The sequence below is a fragment of the Periplaneta americana genome, chromosome 8 (assembly GCF_040183065.1).
Source record: "Periplaneta americana isolate PAMFEO1 chromosome 8, P.americana_PAMFEO1_priV1, whole genome shotgun sequence".
NCBI classification, from domain to species: domain Eukaryota; kingdom Metazoa; phylum Arthropoda; class Insecta; order Blattodea; family Blattidae; genus Periplaneta; species Periplaneta americana.
In genome coordinates, this window is record NC_091124.1 from 33,124,652 (window position 1) to 33,143,695 (window position 19,044).

At 35.2% G+C, this 19,044-nt stretch overlaps 2 protein-coding genes across 2 annotated transcripts in view; one reads left to right on the forward strand and one right to left on the reverse strand.

Annotated features, from left to right (window-relative positions):
- Window positions 1–19,044, reverse strand: part of Setd3 (SET domain containing 3) — a 130,637-nt gene that overhangs the window by 33,722 nt on the left and 77,871 nt on the right. The gene's annotated exons all lie outside the window — the stretch shown is intronic.
- Window positions 18,073–19,044, forward strand: part of LOC138704635 (probable basic-leucine zipper transcription factor J) — a 53,815-nt gene continuing 52,843 nt past the window's right edge. The window contains exon 1 of the mRNA XM_069832722.1: window positions 18,073–18,218. The gene's annotated coding sequence lies outside the window, so the exon portion shown is untranslated. The remainder of the gene's footprint in view (window positions 18,219–19,044) is intronic.

A 19,044-nucleotide genomic window follows, 5' to 3' on the forward strand; every position in this document is an offset into this window, starting at 1 on the left:
TAATTCCATTTACCTGAATACAGTAGAACCCCTATTATCAGTGGTAATGAAGGGGGTTGACTGATGGGTTAATCGAAAAAATCGGATAATCCGTATCATAAAATATTTTATGCTCGACCATGCCGAAATGTAGTAATTATACATCTGGTAGCAGTCCTTTAATGCATGTAATTAAAGTACACCTATTCATTAAAGTTCAGGTTTTCGATTATTCTCTGATATGCAATCGAAAGACGAGGGAAACGTCACGGAGGCTGGAAATCCAATACTGTCGCAGAAGTTTATGTTCTGTTACTATAATAATTAGCGTTAATTGTAAATAGTATTCAAATAAATCCAATTTGTCATCTCGTTTTTCAATTCTAAATCAATTTCCAGGTTATACATTCTCTGCATTACATCAAGGTCAATGACATTATTGTTCCTCGGAAAAAATCAATATTTTCGCGTCTGCGCACATCTCACAATTCACGAGCTATGAACAAGGTCACTTCCGATCTTCAGTCAGATACAAATAAAATAAATACTTCTGAATAATTTCAAGTTAGGAATATGGTCGAGCATAAAAAGTCGTATGAAACTTGCCTATAATGGTAATTAAGACGCTCGTATGAAAATTATGAAACTCGCTTGCGCTCGTTTCATAAACAAACATACTTGCGTCTTAATTACTATCATTATAAGCTCGTTGCTTAATGTACTATTCTTAAATTATGTGAATTATGTGAACTTTCGCCATTTCCTCCGTGGTCTTGTGTTTAATACGTTTGGTAGTGAATCAGAAGTTCATCAATTTAAGTTCGGTTGTTAACGACGTGTTTTTAAGGGGTAAGAAAACTCCTTTTGTGCGAGATCTTGCGTATTTGCTTGTTTTCCGCACAGAACCAATACGCGGTAAGTGTGAAATACCACATTCAGTATTCCCAACGTAACACACATAACAATTTCCCTCTTCTTACCGCTTAAGCGCGACATTCATTTTACTGCTTTAGGCTTTTAACATATTATTTTTAGAGACGTTTAACATAGTAATAATTATAAATTGGAAATTTACCACTGCAATTTCACCTAAATTGCAATGTTAATTATTGTTTTTAAATATTTGTAAAAATTAAGTAATGTCTACTACTCTACGAAACTTATTGCATTCCTGATACAAGTAACATTAAGGAAGCCGTGAAAAAATCAACAAGATTCCAGATGCCGATGTTATTACTGCAATATGTTATATAAATAATATTGTTAAAATATTAAAATGAAAAATAAATCATTACATAACCTTACCGTTTGTTTTAAGTTCGCATTTATAGACTGGGGAAAAAAAAAGACAGACGTATATCACGTCCTGCTGGAGTATAGTAAACACAGAAAACATTTTATAGCAACAATGTTGAAGAAAGATATTTTGGTGTTCAGAAGTTGCCGTCATTAAACAGAAACCAACATGGAGAGTTCATTGCAACTAATTAGAAATTCGTCTTTCAGGTATGTAATAAACGATCTTCGCACAAAATAATGTATGATACACGAGCGGTATGTTTGTTTTCATGTTCTCGGAAATTAAAAAAGCTCAACTACGTTTCGCTTTTTCAATCTTTTCCTCGACCATGAAAACGTCAACATACCGCTCTTGTGACGTATATTACTATTAATGGTTGTCATCGGAAAGATAGGAATAGCAGATGTCTCATGCTGTAGATTTCCATACTTTATCTCTTTGATTTTTATTAAATCAATCTTGTATTGTGATGTGAGATGACCCACAGTTTCTCTTTCTCCAAACCAATTAATTATATGGATTTTGTTAGATATTTAGCTCAACACGTTTTCTTTTGACACTCGTGGAATACATTTTATCTTGAAGTTATATAGTACAGCAACTCGAACAGCAGAACTGTGTAAATGTAAATGCTTGTAATAACCCTCTCAAAAATACGTATAGGCTATTAATATAACGTAGAATAGTATCTACTTCATATGTTTAAATAATAATAATAATAATAATAATAATAATAATAAAGAGAGAGAAAGACAGTCGGATAATCCGCCAATCGGTTAATACGATGACGGATAATCGGGGTTCTACTGTATAGAGTTCTTTTTTTTTTTTTTTCCCCCGTTCTTGGTAACTCTATAGCATCTATTAGTGCTTTACGGTTGTGCTAACTGATGGAGTTCCTTGTCAACAATTGACGCTGAAACGTTTGTTCAGGTTACAGCCCAGCGACAGTCCTGATGTATTTTATATTTTGATGATTGGCTAATCAATATTAACTCGACGCACTCACAATCACACTCACATTCATACTAATATCAAGACTCTAAGACATCCAGGTAATTTTTCTTCTTCAAGAAAAATTCACCGAAAGCTGAGCCCGGGAATCGAACCCGGGACCTCCAGATCTGGAAGCCAGCATGGAGGCAGTCAAAATATAGAGTGGAATGGGAATCACAACGCAACAGAACTGAATTATGCATGGATATTAATATTAATACCAGTATTCTTTACTGCAAACCGAAATTATTTCTGCCAACATAACAGAAAATAACAGTCAGTTGTAGTATTAGTCAGTACCCGAAATTCGAAACGAAGTTGGTAAAAGAAAATTCAACATGAGAGCTAGAAAATCACTATAATCCACTAGCATATGTAGTAATAGGGGTCTACACCTGTGACGTCTGACCGCGAAACCTGGTGGCCCGGGTTTGAATCCCAGTTGGGGCAAGTTACCTGGTTGAGGTTTTTTCGGGGGTTTCCCTCAACCCAATATGAGCAAATGCTGGGTAACTATGCTGTTGAATCCCGGACTCATTTCACCGGCATTATCACCTTCACTTCATTCAGACGCTGAATAACCTGAGATGTTGATTCAGCGTCGTAAAATAACCTACTAAAAAAAGTAATAGGGGAAAAAAGATTAGGTTTCACCCTCAGGGTTTTAAGTACGCTATACCTACTGTAGGTCGGAAAATAAGGTTTATATTCAATCCAGTATCAGACCTGGATTTTACACGCGATCCGTTTTCATTACCACATGAAATTAATTATGCTCTAGATTGCAAGTCCTTAAGCAGAGAAATATGTAGCAAACAATAACAGATAATAACACAGCTTTGTAAATATACATTAAAACCTGGGAAGCAAGACGCGTACCACTTTGTGTACACAGCCAGAATGCCTTTGTATTTATAAACTGTAATTAGTTTAACTATGTGTAGAGCTACATGCGTGTGGAAAATTTCCCGAGCTGAAAACTCTTAAACAAATGGCGAAAAGCAATATGAGAAGTATCGCAACCTCAAATATGACACAATAAATTAGTGGTAGAATTAAACTGCTTTCTAAGAAAGTAGACCCAACAATAATTCAGCTGACGTACTGTCATCAAAGCGGATCACGGCTCAATTCCTGTCACATCCTCCGAGACTTGTGAAAACAACATAGGGCAAATTTTCTACAGAGATTTCATGCCATATTCTTTATCAAATGCGTCAATAACCTACCATCGTCTAGCACTCTAGCTCTGTAACAGCGCCTGGAGTAGGGACGAAGATAAAATTACTATTATCTCTCATCGTCTATGAACAAACAGCCTCTGTACTTTAAAGAGGGCGTCAAATGAGGAATTGTAATCACCAATAAATTATTATCTCATCGTCCCTGAATAGCCTCTGAATAGCCTAGAATTAAAATGATCTCATCATCTATGAAGAGTCTCTGTAGTTGTTTAAAATGGATGTTAAATAAAGAATTACAATTATCTCATCGTCTCTGTAGTTTAAAAAGGATATAAATACTCATTCATAATAATATAATAATATAATAATAATATTTAATAATTTGAGGTTTTCTTTCAGGCTAGTTTACTGAACTGACTTCTCTTAATATGTTACACAGCGATTATATTTAAATATCTTAATAATTGTATCTTACTTTATAAATTATAGTTCTAAATAATTACCTTTACATTTCAAATGTATTCAGATTAACTGGTAACTCAGATAAGTTTCAATAATATTATTTTACAAAGTACCTATTATTATTATTATTATTATTATTATTATTATTATTATTATTATTACTATTATTATTATTATTATTATTATTATTATTATTACTACTACTACTACTACTAATGTACTTACTTACAAATGGCTTTTAAGGAACACGTAGGTTCATTGCCGCCCTCACATAAGCCCGCCATCGCTCTCTATCCTGCGCAAGATTAATCCAGTCTCTATCATCATATCCCACCTCCCTCAAATCCATTTTAATATTATCCTCCCATCTACGTCTCGGCTTCCCCAAAGGTATTTTTTCCCTCCGGTCTCCCAACTAACACTCTTTATGCACTTCTGGATTCACCCATACGTGCTACATGCCCTGCCCATCTCAAACGTTTGGACTTAATGTTCCTAATTATGTCAGGTGAAGAACACAATGCGTGCAGTCCGAGTCTTATTATATGGGTTCGTAACAAGCTGTTTTTTACGGTGATGGGTTGTTAGCCCTTCGCCCAACCCCCAAGCTGGAGGACCACCCCTTATCGGCTGTCCACGACTGCTTATTCAATATATTCGCAGCTACCCTCCATATCCGGAGGCCGTCTCCTCTATCCGCAATCTGAGGACGCGCCTTGCCGTGGTGATAGGGACCCACAATACATGGACTACTACTTATATACTTATATTAATTGTAGACCTGGTTAAGCGGAAGAGAAGGACTCAAGGCTTTAACTCTGCCTGGTAAAATAAAATAAAATAAATTATTATTATTATTATTATTATTATCATCATTATTATTATTATTATTATTATTATCATTATTAAATAATTACAATTGCAATATTATCATCTCATTGTTTATCAATAATGCACGTAGTTCAAAAAGAATGTTAAATAAAGAATTACCAATAATATAGTTATCACCTCATTGTCTACGAATAGCCTCTGTAGTTAAAAATATAAGGCACAAATTGCCGGTGTCATCGCATCTGGAATCCAGGCGAATTCAACTGCAGCAGTTGACCGGATTTAGCCTGATTTTGCGGTGGTCATCCGATTCTCCTCCCACCATCTCATTTCCATTAATCGTCTTATACATCTGTCCATTTCTTCCACCCGTTCAGAAATACAGAAATGTAATGTCTCGGGGAAGAAGAAGAAGAAGAAGAAGAAGAAGAAGAAGAAGAAGAAGCAGTAGAGCAGCAGTAGTAGTATTTTATTTAATGATGCTTTCAACTTCAAATATTATTCACCGTGGAGATACAACGCGGACGAGAAATGGCCTATAAGTTTTGCATGGAGCCCTCTATTAGGGTCAGGGTTCATGTGCCATACATTTACAACACGGGACTCCCAGCTTCATTTCTCTCCCGGAAGAAGTAGTACCGTCTACTAAGAATTTTACCACCCTTTGAAACCCACTACCCTCATCCTGGTTTAAAAAGTCGAATCTCGAACCCAAAAGCTGGAATATTAACGGCTTTTCCCAATATTTAAAAGTCGGAACTGTTCTGCAAGTATTGTAACAGAATGAGTCTTTTCATATTATGTTTCGTACTTCACAGTTCAAAATGAAGGAGCTGTTAATATTCTGCCAGTCAAAATGAGTGACAGTTTCCCTGTGTTAATATTATTCTTCTCAACTGAAACTCCCATGAAAAACTACAATACTCGCAACTCGAGTAATTTTCTAGTTATGTAAGAGACGGTGCAATCCAACGTCAAAGGACCGGCTGAAGAGAAATGCAAGTACAATGAAGTGAAATGGCCGTAATAAGGAAGTGGAGCAGTGCCATTCATAACTGTTGCAAGAATCAGAAACAGTTGCTATCGCAAAGCAACCGCGAGGGACCGTACCGGAGAGAGAACAGAGATTTCAACCATCGCGGAAATCTATGCAAAGGGCAACGTGGATGGGTTTCACGTTTTGTCCGAAGTGGGTATTTTTAGTGTGAAATATTATACAGTGTGTCCCATATATCTTGTCCACCTCAAATAACTTTTATGTTTGGACTGGAATTGAAAATATTTTTTTTTTGGAAGTTATTTTACAAGAAGTTATTTTACTTACTTACTTACTGGCTTTTGAGGTACCCGGAAATTCATTGCCGCCCTCACATACGCCCGTCATCGGTCCCTATCCTGAGCAAGATTAATCCAGACTCTATCATTACATCCCACCTCCCTCAAATCCATTTTAATATTATCTTCACATCTATATCTCGACCTCCCCAAAGGTCTTTTTCCCTCGGGCCTCCCAACTAACATTCTATATGCATTTCTGGATTCGCCCATACGTGCTACATGTCCTGCCCATCTCAAACGTCTGAATTTAATGTTCCTAATTATGTCAGGTGAAGAATACAATGCGTGCAGTTCTGTGTTGCGTAACTTTCTTCATTCTCTTGTAACTTCATCCCTCTTAGCCCCAAATATTTTCCTAAACACCTTATTCTCAGATATCCTTAACCTATGTTCCTCTCTCAAAGTGAGAGTCCAAGTTTCACAACCATACAGAAGAACCGGTAATATAACTGTTTTATAAATTCTAACTTTCAGATTTTTTGACAGCAGACTGGATGATAAAAGCTTCTCAACCGAATAATAACAGGCATTTCCCATATTTATTCTGTGTTCAATTTCCTCCCGAGTATCATTTATATTTGTTACTGTTGCTCCCAGATATTTGAATTTTTCCACCCTTATTTTGAGGTTTCGTAACAAGCTGTTTTTTTTATGGTGATGGGTTATTAGCCCATCGCCCAACCCCCAACCTGGAGGACCACCCTCATCGGGTGTCCGCGACTGTTTATTCAATATATTCACAGCTACCCTCCATATCTGTAGACCGTCTCCTCGATCCGCAACCTGAGGACGCGCCATGACAAGAGACTAACATGAGTATGGAAATTTGGTTCATGTAATTGCATTCTTCTACAAGATACAAGTGACGTCATCACTTTTTCAAATAGCATCACATAATTTAACCATGTCCAATGAACTACGCTCTTTAAGACTAGTTCAAAAATATACCATAATGTTACCATTCGAAACAATAACACAACGAAACAAATGGTGGTGTCCCATTTATCTTGTGCACCTCAAATAACTTTTTATGTTTTGACTTGAATTGAAAATATTTTTTTTTTGAATTTTTTTAGTTGGTTATTTAACGACGCTGTATCAACTACTAGGCTATTTAGCGTGGATGAGGTTGGTGATAGCGAGATGAGGCAGTGCATTCGCCATAGATTATCTTGCATTCACATTACGGTTGGGGAAAACCTCGGAAAAGACCCAACCAGGTAATCAACCCAAGCGGAGATCGAACCCGCGCCCGAACGCAACTTCAGATCGGTAGGCAAGCGCCTTAACCGACACCCACGCCGGTGGCCTTTTTTTTTTAATTATCTTACAAGAAGTAGCTAAATAAGTATGAAGATTTTTTATGTAGCTGTTTTTGTGGCAGTAAACACAAGTGACGTCATCATTAGTAAAAATAAAGAAAGTAAAATAAAATAAGTAAATAAAATGTAACTTTGTGAAATGATTCACAACAATATTTAGAATTTTTAGTGTAAAAATCTAAAAATCGTATTTTTAGGCCATGTGTACCTATTTTCCAGTTCAATGCGTAACAGAATCTCGGAAATGAAAGAGAGGAGACGAAGTCCAGTCTTTTCTCACTTTTCCACGATTCCGTCAAAATGCGCTACCACCCTTTTATCGAATATTTCGAGATACGAGGAAAGCGTGTTTCCGCAAAAATCTTTAAATCAAGTTTTTGCAGCATTAAAATAGTTTTTAATGAGAAAGTAAAAGATGGAGAAATGAAAATTGAAAACAGCGTAAAGAGTAAAAAAAAGTCAAGCTATACCTGTCAACGGTAAGACGTGTAGAACACCCCGATCTCTATTGGAGGCGTCCTTATAAAATGTGACGAGGTAAATGCGAGAAAATAACTGACGCGTCCAAACAATTAGTGCTTAATTGCAAAACGAATGAGGGAAGAGAAACCTTGGGACTGCGCATCGAGATCGGTGTCAGGCTGCTCAAACGTCCTTCCTTCCGCCATCCAGCGGTCCAGAGTGGGTCACGAGCCGCGGAGGAGTTCCCACATTCAATGGAAAGAGAGCAGCAGGACCGAATTTAAAACTACTCGTATAATGGGCATCATCCACACCTGACGGGAATAAAGCTGTCGGAGAAAGTTTGGGACATAAAGCATAAGTTAACACTTTCATTGAGTCATCTTGAAGACTTGAGAAAAGGAGAAGAATACGAGATAAGAAAGAAGACGAAGAAAAGTAAAAGAAATTGGAAAGAGAAATGACGAAGAGAAACAATATCAAAAAGGAGATGATAACGATAATGATGATGAAAAACATGAGAGATAGGAGGAAAAAGAAAAGAAAAGATAAGGATAAAAGATTCAAAGAAAAAGATAAGAAAAAGTATAAAGAAAAAATAAGGAAAAATAAGTCCAAAAAAGATGAGAAAAAGGAGGAAAAAGAAAAAAGATAAAAAAGGTTCAAAGAAAAGCAATAAGGAAAAAAAGGTTAAAAAAGATGAAAAAGGAGGAAAAGGAAAAGATAAGGAAAGAAGGTTCAAAGAAAAACATGAGAAAAGGAGGAAAAAGAAAAGATAAGATAAGGAAAAAGGTTTAAAGAAAAATATGAAAAAGGAAGAAAAAGATAAGGAAAAAAGGCACAAAGAAAAATATGAGAAAAAGAAGGAAAAAGAAAAGAAAAGATAAGGAGGAAAGGTTCAAAGAAAAAGATGCAAAAAAGGAGGAAAAAGAAAAAAAGGTTTAAAGAAAAAGATGAGAAAAGGAAGAAAAAGAAAAGATAAGGAAAAAAGGTTGAAAGAAAAAGATGAGAAAAAGAAGGAAAAAAGAAAAGCTAAGGAAAAAAGGTTCAAAGAAAAAGATGAAAAAAGAAATGATAAGGAAAAACGATTCAAAGAAAATGATGAGAAAAAGGAGAAAAAAGAAAAGATAAGGAAAAAGGTTCAAATAAAAAGATGAAAAAGGAGGAAAAAGAAAAGATAAGGAAAAAGGGTTCAAAGAAAAAGACGAAAAAGGAGGAAAAAAAAAAGATACGAGAAGGAAAAAATGTTCAAAGATAAGATGAGGAAAAGGAGGAAAAAGAAAAGATACGATAAGGAAAAAAGGTTAAAAGAAAAAGATGAAAAATGAGGAAAAAGAAAAGATAACGAAGAAAGGTACAAAAAATATTAGGAAAAGGAGGAAAATGAAAGAAAGCAAAATGTACAAAAAAGATGAGGAAAAGAAGGAAAAAGGAAAGATAAAGAAGAAAGGTACAAAGAAGAAGATTAGAAAAAGAAGGGAGAAGAAAAAAATAAGGAAAGGTAGGCCTACAAAAAGATGAGGAAAAGGAGAAAAAGAAAAAAGGAAAATGTAAGAAAGAAAATGAGGAAAAGGAAGAAAAAGAAAATGTACAAAGAAAAAAATGAGGAAAAGGAAGAAAAAGAAAAAATTAATAAAAAAAAGATGAGGAAAAGGAGAAAAAAGAAAAAATTAATAAAGAAAAAGACGAGGAAACGGATGAAAAAGAAAAGATAAGGAAGAAAGGTACATAGAAAAAGATGAGATAAAAGAGGAAAAATAAAAAACAAGGAGAATGAACAAAGAAAAAGATGAGGATAATGAGGATAAAGAAAAGATGAGGGGAAAAAAGGGCCATGAGAAAAAGAAGAAAAGATGAGAAGGAATTTGAAATGGGTGTCTTTCAGCAATTATTTATTTCGTTAGCTCCCGTGTTTCACATCCAAAAAGCAGCATTTACTTAAACTACAAAGAAAGCTTTGAACGCCTTTAGATGACAAACTGAATTCTGTCTCTTGAACTCGCCCTAGAAAACAGTAGAAAGTCGTATAATATGTATTATTACGTACTTGGTTTCATTAGGAAGCATTCATCAATGTGATGTCCATTTTTACGCGCATAACAATGACAGCTGTTCGTTAAATGCCTTTTTAAGACCTTATTTTCTTAATTCTTTTCAGATTTAAAGACACCTCTCGAAAGCTTCGTGTATGTGCGTGGGAGTACTTCAATTGTTTCAGCAACAAAATTACTTCTCATTGAGGTAGTGTGAAATACAGCGTAATAAACAATTCAAGCACGAAGTTTCCTCTGCTTTCGTCTTTTTCTCAAGCAATATAATTTAAGCACAGAACTTCAACTAGTCGAAAGTGAAGATGTTACTCTAGGTATGACTTGCATATACTTTCTGACACGTATGGAAAGTTATTTTATTTCACAATTTTATCTTCGTCGACTACACTTGCATTTGTTTTTGCATATAAATGTGTATTTCAATGGTAAAATATATTGGTTTTCTTCTTTCTACAAGTGAATGTATAGCTCTACACATATTTTCTCCATTTTTAAACCCGAGATTGAGTAAACCATTCATTAGCCTACTAGAATAAAAACCCGTCTTATTTTCTACCTTCTCATTAGGTCCATTAGAGGGACTATTGTGATGTAATAGTTATTTACGATACAAGTGTTAAAATGACATTTCATCCTGGGAGTAGGGATGTTTGCGAAACGATGCCGAAGCCGAGTGAAGCAATCCCACAAACAAAATAAAATTACCTTTAACATGTGTGTCGTACACTATTTTAAACAGCCGTTCGTCAATGCTGGTATAGAGACAATTCCCCTTATTGTAACAGCGAAACTTTTTCTCAATAAAAGGAAACGGCGGTATAAATCAGTGGTAGAGCATTCGACTGAAGAACGAGAGGTCCCCCAGTTCAAGTACATTTCTTTCTTAATTGTCTCATATACTAGTTGTCAATAACATGGTTTTTGAAGCAATTTGATTTGTGTGCGCTTCTCAACAAAAAACAGTCATTTTTAAAGTAATAACAATAATAATAATAATAATAATAATAATAATAATAATAATAATAATAATAATTTATTTAATACTTTACACTTGAGCTACATTAGTCATTGCAGCCCGAAAGAGCAGAAGCTCGTGTTCGGGCGCAGTTCAGATCAGTTATACAAAATATATCACAAAATTAAGAGAGTTCATTGAGCACAATAACATTAATAAGTGGTGAAATAATACAGCATGTAATAATAGGGTCTATATACAAATAGAAAATACAAAAGTACATAAATATTAGAGTATCAATTTTTAACTCAATTAGCTTAAACAATTAAATAATTAATATGATTTGTTTCTTAAATCTATGTGAGTTAAGTGTACTTAGCTCAGGGTAAGCTCTAATTAATTCATTATATATTTTGGGTCCAAAACTTCTGCTGTGTTTTAATCCGGCAGTTGTGTGGCATTTCGGAATATTTAGAAAGAAACTGTAATTTTGTCTGGTACGGTATTCGTGAGGATCAAATTTAAATTTATTGTGGTTTTTATGGAAGTAAATCAGCAATGTTTGTTTATAAATTTGTTCTAGATTTGATACACCAAATTCCTGAAAAATTAATTTTGTTGGGTAATCAAAAGGTTTATATAGACAAATTTTGATAATTCTTTTTTGGAGCAAATTTAAAGATGGAGAGTCGATTTTGCCATTCCTCCCCAACCTAAAATACCATACTGAATTATGCCTGCCATTTTCAAAACCGCTCGCTTGCTGTTTCTGCCGTGTGGTATCTGGTGAGAAACAACTGACAATCGGCGAAAACAGTTGAAAGTCAGTGTTAATATTTTTAGTTGATTATTTAACTACGCTGTATCAACTACTATGTTATTTAGCGTCAATGGGATTGGTGATAGCGAGATAGTGTTTGACGAGATCAGGTCGAGGATTCGCCATAAATTAACTGGCATTCGCCTTATGGTTGGGGAAACCTCGGAAAAAATCCAACCAGGTAATCAATCCAACCGGGAATCGAACCCGCGTCCGAGCGCAACTTCTGATCGGAAGTCAGTGTTAGAAAATGAAATTTTCTACATTTTTTTTTAAATGCACCTTTCATTCTTCGGTTCACATATTATGTATCTTAGCAACTCAATAGAGTTACCAAAACTTGAATAATTTCGAGGGAAAAATTGTTCCGGGGCCGGGCATCGAACCCGGGACCTTGGGAGAGCGTTGGTACGTTTAACCAAAGGTCCCGGGTTCGATGCCCGGCCCCGGAACAATTTTTCCCTCGAAATTATTCAAATTAACTTTACAGGGAGTTATACCTGAAACATTGATTTGCATAATACACGTCACTGTACGTAACAGAAAACCACAATTTAAGTCACACAGAGTTAGTGTGCACTCAATGTTGGTTGCTTGACGGTTGTCAGCCCACTTTGAGGTCTGTGGATATAGAGGGAAAAATTGGATCGGTGTCGGGTAGAGTTCCCGGGTAGCTCAGTTGGGAGAGCGTTGGTACGTTTAACCAAAGGTCCCGGGTTCGATGCCCGACCCCGGAACAATTTTTCCCTCGAAATTATTCAAATTAACTTTACAGGGAGTTATACCTGAAACCTTGATTTGCATAATACACGTCACTGTACGTAACAGAAAACCACAATTTAAGTCACACAGAGTTAGTGTGCACTCAATGTTGGTTGCTTGACGGTTGTCAGCCCACTTTGAGGTCTGTGGATATAGAGGGAAAAATTGGATCGGTGTCGGGTAGAGTTCCCGGGTAGCTCAGTTGGGAGAGCCTTGGTACGTTTAACCAAAGGTCCCGGGTTCGATGCCCGGCCCCGGAACAATTTTTACCTCGAAATTATTCAAATTAACTTTACAGGGAGTTATACCTGAAACCTTGATTTGCATAATACACGTCACTGTACGTAACAGAAAACCACAATTTAAGTCACACAGAGTTAGTGTGCACTCAATGTTGGTTGCTTGACGGTTGTCAGCCCACTTTGAGGTCTGTGGATATAGAGGGAAAAATTGGATCGGTGTCGGGTAGAGTTCCCGGGTAGCTCAGTTGGGAGAGCGTTGGTACGTTTAACCAAAGGTCCCGGGTTCGATGCCCGGCCCCGGAACAGTTTTTCCCTCGAAATTATTCAAATTAACTTTACAGGGAGTTATACCTGAAAGTTGATTTGCATTACCAAAACTTGTCTTTGATCATACACTTATTCTTTCAATTACTTAGTTTAAATAAAAGGGGGCAACATTTTCGAAATTATATTCCTCAGACAATATTCATAGAACAGGAGTGGTAAATATAACAAGCCTCAAGCTACGGTAGTAGTCTTCGGGTCTCCTCTTCCGTTACTCCCGCCCGAAACTATACAATTTTTAATAAAGGGGTGAGAATGATAATAGTCCTAAGTCACACAACAAACTTCTAAGTTCAATACTGTTAAGTGCGGTGTCTTATTTATTATTTCTTCGGAGTATACGTCTTATGTTATTTGTTGAGTAATTTTTATAATATTCTACTGCTAGCTTCTTCATATGTATAAGAAATGAACTCGCACAAAAAAAAAACATTTTTTTAAGTGTGCCTTTGGTCTGTCTCATTCTCACTCCTTCAATTATTATCCAACCTAACACCTAACATTAATGAATAATTTTGTGTTAAAAAGAAAATATAAGTATAAATTATTTTTGTAAACTTTTCTCTAACAGAAAAATGGATTCCTAAAAATATTGCCTTCACTTTTATATTACTACTTTTACCTTTTCAAGAACACTCCCGAGCACAAACTTCGGCTTTTTCGAGAATGAGCCAATTATAAATTAATATAATTTTGAATTTTTGTAAAACACCTCAATAATTTATTATCTAACTTTAAAAAAAAATCCATAAGCAGTAGTACTTGCAGTCAACACTATAACTATTCTATTTATAATCAATAATATTTAGTTAAATATGGTATCCTACTTCGGAGTGAAAATAAAAGATCCAAAGAAATATTGCTATTAAAAAAATACAATTCGAATAAGGAGTAACTGTAATAATAATAATAATAATAATAATAATAATAATAATAATAATAATAATAATAATAATAATAATAATAGAGTATCATGCTGGCCATTTGTTTATAAACTGACGTATTTACACTGCTTAAAATTTATACATTTTTATTGTATGACTTTTTATGCATAGTAGGCTACTTCTGACAATCAGATTTTAAGAAGTGATAAACATATTATTTATCAGACTAGGTCCAAAAATAAAGTTAATCTGCCATCTGTTGTGCGTAGTAAAACGCAAAACTGCTATACACAGGATGGAAGTGATAAAACTGTGCAAATCGAAAGAGGCAATAGAATACATTAAAAGAAATAAAATAAACCTATTATGCATTTCGTAATTAAGTATATGATTAACTAGAAAATTAGGCTGAAAGTCTGCGTGGTTTGGCAACAGCGCATCACCGGCTCACCCACGAATACACACACGAACTCAGGTCTGAATAACAGCAATCCATCTCTTAGTCAGTGCAGTAGGGTTGCCAGATTTCCTAATGGCAGGAAATAACGGTATGTGTTAATATTTTTATCTAATTTGCAGAAAACCGTCCAGTTTATTGAAAAAATGCAAAGGGATAAATAATTTCTTATCAGTTTCTCTAATGATAAGAGTAAAAATCAGAATCATACGGGTAATACTTATCGAGTTAAACACTGTTAACATTTAGGAGATTATTTTTTCTGCGCGAAGTACTCATTTGGGACTGATACGGTATTATAATTTTTTTGTTGTACACCATTCAAAGAATAAGTTGCTAAAATCTGCATTGTTGCATTACTTCCACTCTATACCGTAAATAATGTTATTAATTTCAGGGGGTTATTCTTACAGATATTTCAAACAAAAAAGTTTAATACAATTTTGCTCGTTTTTACTTCCTTTTCCAGATAAAAAGTTGTTTTATGTTAAACATTGCATAGCGTGTTGTGGGAATTTAATTCCCAATATTCTCAGTCAATTTAAGAGAGCAGTGTATTATGATAATAAAATGGATTTGAGGGAGGTGAGATATGATGGTAGAGACTGGATTAATCTTGCTCAGGATAGGCACCAATGGCGGACTTATGTGAGGCGGCAATGAACCTCCGGGTTGTAAGTAAGTAAGTATATTATGATAATAAATGATTGAAAGAATTTTAGGTTTGTCCTTTAAATGTGCAGAAATTTGATCCGAACAAATGCTGCATTTTAAAATTCCTTTTCAGAATGAAAACTTACATTTGTTCGGATCAAATTTCTACACATTTAAAGAACAAAACTAAAATTCTTTCAATTATTTATTATCATAATACAGTGCTCTCTTAAATTGACTGATCTTTTTGGGAATTAAATCAATGACTTTCCCAAAACACACTATGAAATGTTTTCCATAAAACATTTTTTTTTTTCCTCGAAAAGGAAGCAAAAACGAACAAAATTGTATTAAACCTTTTTGTTTCAAACATCTCAAACAATAACCCCTTGAAATTAACGACATTACTTCACTCTGTATATCTGGGCCCGAAATTGTTTAACAGACTGCCAAAAGATGTTAAAAACTTTAATTTTAAATGTTTTAAAACAAGATATATAAATCGTTAGTTATAGGTCCATTCTAATCCATTGACGAATTTTTAAATATGAATATTGAAAATATGTAGTATATAGGCCAAATTACGTAGTATGTAAGTTTTATATGTTTGATATATTATTATGATGTACCGAAGTACATACGATATTTCCGTGCAGATATTCTGCGTCATACAATATGTATACACATACAATGTGTGGACATAGTCCCACTGTCATACATCTATGACGCAGTGCATGAGGGTAGGCCATTAGAGGGAACCCAAGAGGTGGAACTTAAACTGAGAGGATTCGATCCGGCATCGGGATGGGAATCCGGTGTGGCTTAGTGGATAAAGCATCAGCACGTAGAGCTGAAAACGCGGGTTCAAATCCCGGTGCCGGAGAGAATTTTTCTCCGTTCCACTACTCTTTCACCATTATATGTTTGAGTTTGACACTGTCTATTGCCTGCATGGAACTTAAGGTATATGTACACCTTTACATAAAAAAATTTTGTTTTGCATAATTTTGCTCTGTAAAATTTTTATGCAATTGAGAATGGTACCTCTAAATTGTTTATAAAAATTATTTTGTTTATAATTTTGACATACAACTTGAAGCAAGATAGATCATGCAGTTTTTAAGATAAGCCACATTTTTTTCATTGTTTTATAGCTAAAACTATTTTTTAGTGCCTGACATAGAGCTATTTTTTTATTTTCATTTACATTAATTAAGTCCACACCTGTGGAGTAACGGTCAGCGCGTCTGGCCGCGAAACCAGGTGGCCCGGGTTCGAATCCTGGTCGGGGCAAGTTACCTGGTTGAGGTTTTTTCCGGGGTTTTCCCTCAACCCAATACGAGCAAATGCTGGGTAACTTTCGGTGCTGGACCCCGGACTCATTTCACCGGCATTATCACCTTCATTTCATTCAGATGCTAAATAACCTGAGACGTTGATACAGCGTCGTAATATAACCCAATAAAATAATATACATTAATTAAATATTACCATGTATGTAACTTATACTAATATTTTATGTTGCATAAATCATGTAAAATAACCATAGATGATTATTAACTATATTAATGTTATTTTACTCATTGTCAGGCACTAGGAGACAGTTCAAGCTTCAAAATGACACAAATATCTTCTTGGTATCACCATATTTGTCTGAGATATCATGTTTAAAAGAATTAAATATTCTAAAATTACTATTTACAGGAAATGAGCCACAAACTTTCAGAGCCTAGAAGACTCCATCATCATATGTCACCCCTTAAGCAGCTTCATGTCGGTCCAGTTTCAGCTTCTTTCTGCCTCTCAAATACCTCCGCCTTGTTTTAACTTCAGGTGATAAATGTTTTTTTTTTTGGCATTTTTGTCCTTATTTTTCATTGATGCAACAATTCCTGCGATGGTGTTTGTCCCAGGGTTTATGTCCACCTTCCTCAGAATTTTAATTTCTACTTCTGGACTCTTATTAAAATGACGTACAACATTACTGACATACAAATTTACAGTTTTGTGACTAACAGTAAAATATTATAAATTACTTCATTATGTGAAAACGTGTTTTCAACCTAATGATCATGCCCTGATATCTATGCATCTATTTTGGGACTACCAAGAAGTTTATTTTACAGGCAATGCTGGACGAGGGGATTGACAGCTACGAGGATCACTCCAAAATTAATCCACAATATATATTTAAAAATTACATTTTTATCCTACAGATTTGCTATTTTCATAGAATGTAGATACATCCTTCAGGAACAATACGTCACTTTTCCACATAATCCCAGCACCCTTCAACTGCCTTACGCCACCTTGGAATGAGGGCCTGTATACCTGCACGATAAAAGTCTGGATCAACACGTCCAAGCCACTCTTTAGTAGCGTGCACGAGGGAACGACTTAAATTAAATTTGAATACAAGGGGGAAGGATATATCTATGACCTCCATAAATTGCAAAGGTTTGGAATAAAAAATAAATTAAAAAAAAATGTTGTGCATTACTTTTGGAGTGATCTTCGTTGAAGTGACCATGGCTGATGACGCAGAATTTTGGAAAATGCGACATTTGAAAAACCATAAGGCATAAATCGAAAATTCTTATATCAAATTAAAGGGGAGAAAATTCTCTATTAAAATTGTTATATTTTGAAAATTCTAATTTTTCATCATTTTTTGCGTTTTGTGAGTGTACATATAACTTAATAATAAATATAAATTACATTACATTACATTACATGACATAAGGTCAACGCCTCAGACAACACAATAAAACACACGGCAAGGGACACACATACAGAGAATAATGGATAAATGCCATCCTCCCTAGAAGGAATCGAACGCAGCGAGGGAAGAGGGTGGATTTGTAGCGGAAAAACCTTCCACTTCCCATGCATTATAAGACATCAATTAATGTTTCACGATGACGCCTGCAGTTTGGGAACGGATGGCTGTTGAAAAGAGAATGAATGATGCTGTTTGATACATTTTCTGCCTCCTCTTGCTCTCACAGCCGGCACCTGGAGAATTCCCCACGCCTCTCCAGTCAGTCTGCTGCAAGACTTTCTACTGTGTGGACATGTTCAACCTCAAAGTGGTCTGCCAATAAAACTCGTGAATAAGAAAACCGCGTGTGTAGAACTAGTGCACGGTGAAGTGTTGGGCCGGTTTTCACACTGCGAACTCTTCTCCAATTTTAGGTAAGTAATGAATTATCTTTTAAGTACGGACCGGTTCAGCCGCTATTTTAACCATGGGTGACAAGCAGGTCGTGAGTTCGAATCTTGCAGATGTCAGCGAGATGTCCTATGCTATCTAAAAATGCTTGTACACGATCAAATTTTCGTTCAATTCAATGGTTCACAACACTTTTCAATACTTTAAGGAAAAAAGTTTTATTGTGAAGTCACAACGTTTTAAAAGTATTTGATTGTCCTGAAAGTAAAAAAAAAAACATGTTCTATTTATCAAATACCTGACAATTCTTTGAAGGAATTCATCAATGGGATTCGAAAATGATTACCTTACATTCTACTGGATCCGAATTCCCGAATATCCATTTTTCCGAACAATATATTTCTCGAAATCAATATTCCTCAATCCGCATTCCCTCCTTACATTTTCCCGATTTCTTTAATTTTTGGAAACGGATGCATTATAGGGGCTACCCATCACACATTATACGTAAAAAAGAAAAGTCAGCGGAAGTAATGGTTCGATTAGCGTTTTTAGCATTCGATATTCGATAAGCATTAAATGCTACCGTATTAAAAAAAAACAGTTTGTTACTACTGATGTGATTTCAGTCACTTTCTATTATATTTTTGGTCCAGGGAAAATATATTTTACTATTACTATCGTTATTTCCATTTTGAAGTAGGCTACAAGTCAACAATATATAGTCCCGTCGCTCTACATTTAAACGTGTGCGTCTTGTAATTCGCTGAGGAAGAAGTCATGCATTTCCTGAGGCTCAATAAATACTTAATATAATCGTCCTCCATTTTGGATCTTTCGTTGGCGTTC